At 46.4% G+C, this 10,663-nt stretch overlaps 1 pseudogene; it reads right to left on the reverse strand.

Moving 5' to 3' along the window:
• LOC146173719 (uncharacterized) lies at positions 1-4,934 on the reverse strand (annotated as a pseudogene).
• Positions 4,935-10,663: the final 5,729 nt, after the last annotated feature.

Consider the following 10,663-nt stretch of genomic DNA (forward strand, 5'->3'; position numbering starts at 1 on the left):
CTAGTCAACACAGCAGCGGTTTATAGACCACATTGGGTCTCCTGGCTTGCAATCAAAGGCTTCGGCGAACTGCGGCAGGCTCGCCACTCCAAACAGGCAGGATGCATAGGCCGTCTCGAAGTCCAGCGTTCCAGCGCCGTCCCGAGATGCATTCCGCGATGTGCACAGAGAGAGGCAGGCGCGTTTAAAGAACAACGCATTTGAAGAGCGGACGCGAATCTTGTTCTTAATGACAATTAGGCGGTCGAACTCGCACTTCGCATCGTGCGCCAAGCGCATAGCTTCCACAACGCTAAAAGCCTCGTCGAACTGACTGTCCGAGAGCTGCGCGTGGAAGTGGGTTGAATATCGGCCGTAGCACTGTTGGATGGAGGTGTAGTTCCCCAGTGTGTTTAGGCTCCACCGTGACACTGAGTCGGATGTCTCGTTGTCCGCTATCCTTGCCGTTGCCGTCATCATCGGGTTGAAAGTCTTTCGGTCTAGGAGGGACAGTACCTTGCGGGCCACCTGCGTTAATACAACCGCAATATTGATGAATTTGTCGTCGTTTGCAAATGGGTAGTACAGGGGAACAACGGCGAAGAAGGCAGGTATATACACCGTCATTGCCTCGGGGTCCGTGACCACGTCCGAATCCATCAGGATACTCATCTGGCCGTAATCGCTGCTGTTTATCGTAGGCAAGAAAAGGCAGCTCTCGATGTCGCGGGCGCGCAGAGCCACCATATTCGAGAGGAAGCCGTCGACCTTCAGGTGTTTACCGCTGTGGCACTGGACTGAATGTTTTGCTATGTGGGAGCCGTAGAAACGGGACATGCGTATCCTGTTGAGCTTTCCAAGCGTCGCGCTGCGGTCTCGTTCACTCATCCAGGATCTATTTCGCACGAGGACTTTCGCGCGCGTTGCGATAAAATTCATGTAGTTATCGAAGGCCACTTCGGTCTGTTTGTTAATAGAGAGGAAGCTGCTCATGAGGGGGAGTCAGATGCCTTCGTATGCTTCGGCGGTCGCCTGATAGCACACGCCCTTGACGGCATCAGCAGCGCGGTTCTCGGACAGCTCATAATCGTACTTCAAGACGTTTCCTACAAGCAGAGTGAGAATATAGAGAGGCCTCGCCACCGAATGGGTGTCTATTAGAACGACCTTTAGGTCTCGGCAAATGGCCTCTGATTGCGTGATCGTAATAATCACCTGTTCTTGTAATGAGAGGTCCTTCTCAAGACCTTTTCTCCAGATCTGCGCAGAGAAACTGTGGCAGTTTATATCATCCAGTCTTTTTTGGGGAGTATTATCCTGGACTGCGCTCTTGGCCCTCGTTTCATCCATGTTAAGAACTTCGTCGATAACGGCGTCGCTGGCTTGCTCTTTCCCAATCGCCTTGATGGCGCTGCGCACGTAGTTAATGAGGTGGGCTCTGTACACGGGTCGGACCAAATCGTGAAATGGAGGCTGCCTTCTGATATGCAGTGTCTTGCGCGTTTCGCTGAGTATTGCTTCGATGCTTACAAGCGTATGGAAACGGCTCACTAGGGAGAGGTGCAGGACCTTGTGAAAGAACTGCTCCCAGCTTCTTTCGGCGAGCAACTCTGACACGGGCAAGTTCAGGGCCTGAAATGCAAGAAGCACGTCGTGGAAAGGGCTTACTTGTTATATATGTGTCCGCTATAAATATTTGCTATTTATGGTATGATTACAAAAACGGAATTAACGCACAGTGCGTTTTCGGAAGCATTCATTGCTGCATTTGAACGCCGTAGACTCGGTAAAATAATAACATACTCTTATAATATATTTCTTGAAACACGAAAGAAAAGCGAAAAAAAGTGCTTTGTGTCTGAACTCAAATATTAGCGGTATTTTTTTATAGTCGTCTCGCCTGCGCTAAATTCTGCTTTCGAAACTTTCACGAAGTCTCTTCTGTACATATTTATTGGTTGAAAAAAAGCTTAGGAAAACCACATCCAGATCTTGCCTTGAGTACAATGTGGTGCAATGTGGTAGTTGTGCTTTTCGCGAGCGCACTCAAGCCAATAAAAGACGAATTCATGGCTAAGACATGGAAAGCAATTAAATTTTACATTTAACATAACTTACCATTTAATATTACAGTTAACATCTTTACATTTTGAGCTAGTAAGACTGCTAACATGTAGTGTTCATGGTTCTCAAGCATTCTTCAACGACAAGCATTCGTTTTTCTTGAGAGATAAAAGGACTATAATGATACTTTACATTGCGGCATGTCATTCCTGGCTTCCTTCTATATCCAACTTAAAGTGAGACTTGATTATTTGCTGCAGTACACTTGTGGTTGTCTCTGGCCTTGGCGAACACTGCCCTTTCTTTTGCTACTCTATTTAAGCTTATACAGGCTGCATTGTTATTTAAAGCAGCCCCCTTGTGTTTGTAAAGTAGTGACTCGCGAATGCCTCAGCCCAACCCTCTCCACGATACGAGTAGCAAAATGACATAATAATAGCAGTGACGTCGCACTGAATTCGCGGAGCGCATTTATTCGTCAGTGGCATTAATTCTGGGTGCTACCCTGTTCTAGGTAATATCTTGTGCAGTAATGGTTGGTTGGTTTGTAGGGTTTAACGTCCCAAAGCAACTCAGGCTATGAGAGACGCCGTAGTGGAGGACTCCGGAAATTTGGACCACCTGGGGTTCTTTAACGTGCACTGACATCGCACAGCACACGGGCGCCTTGCTTTTCGCCTCCATCGAAAAGCTGCCGCCGAGGCCGGGATTCGATCCCGCGTCCTTGGGAACAGTAGTCGAGCGCCGTAACCACTGCGCCACCCCGGCGGGGTCTTGTGCAGTAATGTTTGCTCACAGCGGGACTGCAGGTTGCAGCAACGAAGCTAGTTTTAACTCCAGTAGCGGTTTTGCCATTAAGCATATTTATGCCTTCGGAATATTAGCGCGAGAATTCGCGAGCATATGTCCGCTCGCATGACACACATAGCAGTCACTAGGATAACTTAATCCTCTGCAAGCATTAATGTGCAGCTCGGCTACATTCCGCGCTCGTTCATAGTGCCAGTTTAGGTGTAATACTCACCTGGAAAAGTTCTTGAGCGGAAGCCGCGATATCAGTCTGCTTCTCTAAAAATGTAAGGCAAGACCGATAAAATAAAGCAGCGCCTTGGCGGAGCTCGTGGTAGTCTCTCTTAGTGTGATTCCTGATCAGCGCCTGGTGCCACACCGTCGTCAAGTTGCGGGCCGCATCGATCATGAAGGATGATGGGTTCTCCGTTTCCCGCGTCCAATGGCCACACAAGTGCTGATAGAAGTCTTGACAGGGGCTCACGCTATGATCCATAAAGCTCTCAGTGAGTTTCGCGACCTGCGTAGTAAAAAGCAATGAATTGATATTGACAAAATTGCACTAGTTGGCACAGATGTATCACAGCTCCGAGAGAACCATAAACACGTAGACCAAGATAATGTATCGACAACGCATGTGTTGTCCGCGTTCGGCATTTGCGCACTGAATTTGCTCAAACAAAATTAGTTCTGCAAATACCGGTGCGTGATTGCAATAAAAGGTTGGTGTGGAATGTTAGTAGCCTGTGGTGGACGCGCGTATTTCCTTTTAAAACTCCCGAAATTCAAACCGAAAGCTCTCCTGTTCACGCTTAAAGACCACGGACCACATCATACAGATGGGCGCAAGCCATGCGAGATATGCCCCGTATGGTCTGCGGGGTTATTTTTGTCTACAGGTCCAAAAGCTGAAGCCGAAAGCTCTAGCGTCCACTTGTAATGACCATGGATCACGCAAATCACAACAGATATCCAACGTATAGTCTGTGGTGTTATTTCTGTCTACTGTTCCAAAAACAAACTGAAAGCTCACGCGTCCACTCGTAAAGACCGCGTATCACACCATCTAGATGGGTGAAAGCCATAAGTGGTGTGTCCCGTGTGGTCTGCGGGCTTATTTCAGTCTACTGTTACAAAAACCGAAACCAAAAGCCCTCACTTATACCTGGAAAGACCACGGACCACATCATATAGAGAGGTACAAGCCATAAGAAATATCCCCCGTATATTCTGCAGGGCTATTTCAGTCTACTGTTCTAAAAACGGAAACCAAATAATCTCGCCTTCCTGTAAAGACTAAAGATCTTATCATCTAGATGGGTGCAAGCCATAAGAGATAAGCCCCGTATGGGCTGCAGGGTTATTTGTCTGATGTACCAAAAATAGAACCCAAAAGCTCTCGCGTCCACCTGGGCCCGTATTTCGAGTTTGCGTCGTTATCGAAGTATCGCTATCTCACGTGACCTCGAGTCATCTAATTTGACAAAACGCCGGAACCTGGTGTTAACACTACAGAGCTGGAAGAGGCGGCAACATCATGTTCCGGCGCTTCACCCAATCAGATGGCTCGATGTCACGTGAGATAGTGACACTTGGATAACGACGCGAATTCGGAATGCGGGCGCAGTATAGACCACGGACAAAATCACCCAATTGGGCGCAAGCCATAATATATGCCTCGTGTATTTGTGAGGTTATTTCTGTATACTGTTCCAAAGATGGAAGCCAAAAGTTCTCGCGTCCACTTGTAAAGACGCCAGACCATATCATCTAGATAGGTGCAAGCCCTAAGAGACATGCGACCTGTGCTTGCGGCGTCCAAGTCAGCCAAAAAGTAAACGTCGCCATCAATTCATAGTCTCAGTGTAGAGAAGAAAGCTCCTTAGGCCGGAGGCCAAGGTACTGGAAGTATAGCAAGAACTGGCTTTAAAATGCATTAAAATGACACTTTTACGTTGCGTGTACGGTCTCTGGCCGAATGTGTACGGCCAGCTCCTTTTAAAATAGGGTGAAGTCACCTCTTCGCACTGTACACTGACGCAGGGCATGTCTGGGATTTTTTTCTTCGGTCGCAGAACGCTCATGAATCCCAAGATGGTCATGCAGCCTATGACGGCGAGGATAGCACTCAAGGACACAAGGGGTAGCGAGCGGACGTGTCCACCATCTGCACAAGCAAAATTACAGCAATCCAGGGATTAGTGTCTGTAAACACAGCATTTGCGAAGTATGCGATAGCAAAGCACAGCGAATAAATTCGAGCTATCAGGCGCTGTTTGGCGGACGGCCTTTGTAAAAGCAAGCAGCCAGAAAGATTTTCTTCTGGGGTGCATTGAGCGACACGCAATGCGTCATCAGTGTTCCCTATCTTTTGCTAATTATTAAACTTCCGTTTTCCTTTTCAGGATTTCATGAGTCCTGCAATGGCTCCACACTACTCTACTTTGACGTAGACAAGCCGGGTACGTTACTTTTGGCGTAGTCTGTTCATACACCCGCACTATCTAATAGCGCGGAGCTCTGAAAGTACACTTGTGCGTGCTCAAATATTCTTTAGTGTCCTACTTCAAATGGTTGTAAGAGTGGTTTTGTGAGCATGATATTTTTGTACTGGTTTTTTATCGTTCTGCATTGAGCTATCTATTCTCGGTACCCTTTCTAGACTTATTTAATCATCCCTATCCAATACCTTGTACCTTTGGTGTCCGCCGGCATCAGGTCACAAGAATGAATAGTCAACGTCTCTCAGGTTATTGGGCATTTTTTTTTTGTGTGCAAACAAAGCTAGCTAAGTGCTATTATATCATCGAAGTTTTCAAAATTTACTATGAGAAAGGGCTTAAAAGTAGTATAGCAGGAAATGTGGCACGTATATCATTAAATACTGATTGAGTTTTAGCCAAACAATGTGGCTAATGGCTGGGCACTACTGATTCACGGCTAAGGTGGCGGCGACCAACCCCATTATTCGGTTAAATAGGGGCAACGCCACAGTCACTGAACCACTGCAGCCAGTGCGTAGAAACTGTCATGGCTGTCTTACCTGCGAATCCGTATTGAGTCGGCACTTTCACACTCGCATCAAATACCTGCCGCTTTTTAGTCACCTGCTCTATAGGACATCATATCGAGTCCGAGGTCCCCTGCATCTGATGTGTGACCGAGCGATGTGCATTGCTCTAGTCATGCCCTCCGTTGAGATAGTTGCATACAAAGCTCTGTCTTCGGGCTGAATAAGAGTGCTCTGTCAGTATCCTCAGCGAAATCATTTATGACAGAAGCGCAAGGCAACTTATTTGGCAAGCAGTCTGAATGATTTCCGTGTTCTTGATTACTTGCTCGATCAACAAAGGGCATGGCAATATATTATTGAAGTATTAGAAGAAGTACTTTTAAAGAAGGAAATCTAGTCTGTTAAATTTCAACGAATGTGTAATCAGAGTTCCTACAGGTTCATTTCACATGACATCCTCGCCCCACATGACGTCATCGCACGAGCGCCGTCCGACATTTTTTTGGTCACGTGCGCCACGCTGCCTGGTCGTCACATACCAAAGTTGACGTGTGGTAGAGTCGCACGACGGATAAAGTCGTGCAGCACTATCGCGATCTGGCATTGCGTGACTATAGTGAGCTAGAATATTCTAGAATACTGCAGACGTGACCCTTAAGTCAGCGAGTTCCACCGCTTTGCTCCCGTCCGCGAGCAGCGTTTTCGCAGTTCGGATTCATGCGCGAACGACACTTTCCTTTTACTTTTATTTTTTGTAGCATAAAGCATTCCAGCCACACCCTGGAGCTCAAGCATGTACAGTCTACTAAAACGCCGGAGAAAAGCGGGCTTTGAGGGACTGACTATTACGGCCGCAAAGCAGGCACGAATGGGCGTCGCCGACCATTTTAGCCCGACGCTTAAGTAGTGCGGGCAGCGGTATCTCTGGTCAGCGCCTGGTCTGGTACCTACAGCCACAGGAAAAAGCTAGCAAGAGCTAATTAGTAACGTGCAATGGCCTGAAGGTATTCCTCGCTTTCCTCCAGCGCTTTAGGGCGCTTGCAGTTGCACTGCATATACGTACTGGGAGCAAAACGGAAGCAGTCCGAAATGTTATCCTCCAAGGGTTGAAAGTAGCATGTTTTTGAAGTTGTCATTGAGTAAGAGCGATCACTTGCACATACACAACCGTGTTTTTATCACATTGAGTGGGACAGTCAGCACAGCAATGATTTAGCAAAACGACGCAGCAGAAGCAACAACGCAAGACCAGCCACAGCAAGCGTCTACTCCAAAACATTGACAGCTGTGCTGTTCTCGGAGTTTTTACACCTGCAGGACCTATTGCCGCCTCCGTAGACAGCACAATTGACCATTATTGTAGCAAATATACAGAGTTCACAGCACCTTGAATCGTCCGAACTGCCCAAACGAAACCTCAGCAGACGACAGCGATGACCAAGGCTATGGCGGACCGGAAGCAGAAATGCTTCATTTTTCCGTCGTCCCCCGCACGGCAGCCGACAGTGAATACAACCTCTATTCACGATTGTATATATATAAACTAAATAAAGAACAGCCGGTGCTTACCTCAGCTCAAAACAATTTAGGGGCCGCTGAAATGCTACTTGCGGTAAAATTCTAACACAAGAAATCTATAGCGATTATCTTTATGTGCATTTGAATCAAAGTGGAAAGCTTTGCGTGGAGCCGATAATTTAAAAACAACGTTTAAGAATGGCTCCTGGCGACCGCTCGCAGCCGATCTGGGCGACACATCTCCGCGCACAAGCCTCCCTTATGACGTCATTGTGGCCTGCTGGGCGCTCCCACTCATTGCGCGGCGTGGTGAGGTGCCGCGCGACTTGTTTTCTTCTTTACTTCCCTGGCCTTGGACTAAGTTGAGGAGGTGAGGAGGAGGATCATTTTCGATCGCCTACATGTTCGATGCTAATGAAGCTATCTTAATATTGCTACGGTCGGTAGAGTCATCAAAGATCCCACTCAGCGATCTGTGCTTTAACGTCCGGTGGACCCTGTGCTTGTGTCTCACTCGGCGTGAGTGTATCAGTGTTTTACGTTGTGTGGACGCCTCCTGTCACGTAACATCTTGGGGGAGGTGCGGACTTTCCCATCCTCCGCGTCCTAGCATTTTGCACCAGGGAGCTTCGCCACAGTGGCTACACTGGCACCGCCACCATGACACAACCCGGCAACTCGGCGACACCTATTCTTTGTGCACGTTTTCTAGATTTAGTGAACGCCTTATAATGGGTCCTTTAAGGCGTCGAAAGCAATGTTCGGCATAATTAGGCATGCTTTTGCTTGGCGGTTTAGAATTGAGAGATTGGCACAGAATTTAGGCAAAGAATTAGGCGCCCTTTAGATGAAATTGAATTGATTTACTTTAAAAGAAAGCCACGATATCTACCACTCGTTTTTTTTTGTGCACATCTGAAGTGCGCTGTAAGGAAAAAGGGGAAGGTGAAAGTGAAAGTGAGAAAGAGGGGCCGCAGTGGACGTCTCCTCTTTCTCTCATTTGGTTTTTGGAGAAAGGAAACACTCATGATCTGTCTCTTTTCTCGGTGGGCGCTTGGACAGAACGGAATATCCCTGAAGGAGTATATATCATCTCTGAATATCTATTAAAAAGTAGTCCCCTACTTGACAAGCAGATGGGCGCTAATTGGGAGGCGAAATGATTTATGATGCCACTTTTAATGCTGTACATCGAACGGTTGCGTCAAAAATTGATATCAAGTCACATTATATTTTTGCTGCCACTTCCTACAGCATTCTCTTTATACTTCTTTACGAGAAAAGTAAGAGTTTTGCTTTAATAAACTCACCTTAAGAGATAGGACGGTGCGACTAAACGCTTTTAGACATTTTAGAAAAGGTCATATAAGGTATTTTTAGAAAACCCTAATAAATTTGTCGTCGCAGCGGGATCATGCAACGGCATGCAACTGTACTGAAAGATATTGAATAGAGTGCGCATGTTTCGTTTTGTCATCAATGCAATTATATGCAATATTTGTAATAATACTCACTCTGGTTGGCTATCTGGGGAACCTGGTTCTGCTGCACCAGACCCTCTTGGGTTGCTGTTGAATTCGAAAAAACAAGGACAAAAAGAAGGTACAAGAGAAGCAATTGAGGAAAACGAAATAAAGCAAAAAAATGTATCGATGTTCAGGTGCATTGCAGGAGTCCGTAGGAGAAAAGTATGCACTCACAAGCGATTGTACAATGCATTCCCTCTGCAGATTTGAAATTATGGCGAGGGTGACAGATGACTGAAAACTGGCGTAATTCTCGTTTTTTTTTCTCTCTATATTTTCAGCGCATCTCTGATGAGATCAGCTTACATCATCGCAGCCCTCGACCCGCGAGATACGCATCCTAACTGCCACAAAGACCAACGCCAGGCAAGAGTTCGGGCCCTTTGCAAAGCGCGCGGAACATGTCCGGAAACCAGATATAGAAACCACGGTGATACAAACCTACAAAAGTGAATACACATTCTGTGACGAGCCAACCTCCCCACAATATATTGTGATGGTATTTAATAGACAACAGGGTGCGATAGCCACCAGAAATCTAACGGAAGAGCAGTGGGATGCCCAGCAGACAAGCCCCACCCTGGATGACCAGTGTTGTCTCCTCGACGGGACTATAGGTCATCGCTCGGATCCACGGATCCCTGGACTCAAGAGGCTGCCCAACTGTTTATAAGTTTACCTATCTAGGCTTCTGCTGTAGCTGTATCATAGATGGGCTTTAAGTAGGTAGCTGGTCGATTCGTTACACGACGCGCTGAAATTTACTTCAGTCAGAAGAGCCGCACGTTACAGAAGACATCGTTACATAGACCATGTACCGTTGCAAATAACAACGTCGGCCGAACATAATAAAAGAACAGAGCATATGAGAACAATATGCTTATTCGAAGAAGGATGTGATGCTGGTATATTTTCAACAGGTTCATTTATGATACCCCAAACTGTAAAAAAGAAACCTTTAAGAAATTGCGTCTTAAAAAAGTTTCATCAACTTAACAGGTTACTTTAAAAAGTGGATTTGAAAGCATTAAGTTTGTGGAGGGGACGCAAAACTGCGTTTTCACCCGTGCATGAGGTACATAGTGGATGTCATTACCTTTTACCTTTATCCATTTGCATCAGGTTGAACAATATGAAGAAATGAAAAATAACCCGCATTCTTTATCTGGTGCTCACAGGACACAATGAATGTGACACGAAATTTGAGTTGACTGTTTCCTGACTACTCTTCGACTAAAGATGTGAGACAACACATAGGAAAGAGCATGCATAGACAGTGGTGGATCATGAGAGGAAGCAGTGAAGCCTTCCGTATTCTCTGGTTGCGTAGTTGGTACTATGTATTTCTTGAACATGACAAAGTCAAAAGTTACGGAAACCATATTTTACTCATAAGACAGATGCTGCTACTTACGTTCTAGTAAAAGGGAACACTTGGGCCTGTTGGAAGCTGCGATAGATTGGAAATGTTAGTAAAGAAAAAAAGAAAACAGCAGTTCAGCCTTTAAGCATGAAATGCTCCCGTTGAAGTCTACCTTGAGGGGACGTCGAAATAAAACAGAGAGACAACATCCTGGCACTAATTTATCTTCATCTGGGCAGCAAAACACAAACTTCCGGTCACCAAACGATACTCCACGAAACGAGTTCACTCTGTCTGACTTCCGCGCTCTCAACTAAGAATATGGTACCACCGTGCCTATATGCTGGTGGGTAGAACAACACCCGACGCTGGCGGTCGAAGCGGCGGCAGCTCGAAGAGTACTCAGCTATT

This window comes from Amblyomma maculatum, chromosome 11, assembly GCF_055883805.1.
Source record: "Amblyomma maculatum isolate TAMU_Amacu chromosome 11, ASM5588380v1, whole genome shotgun sequence".
Classification (NCBI taxonomy): domain Eukaryota; kingdom Metazoa; phylum Arthropoda; class Arachnida; order Ixodida; family Ixodidae; genus Amblyomma; species Amblyomma maculatum.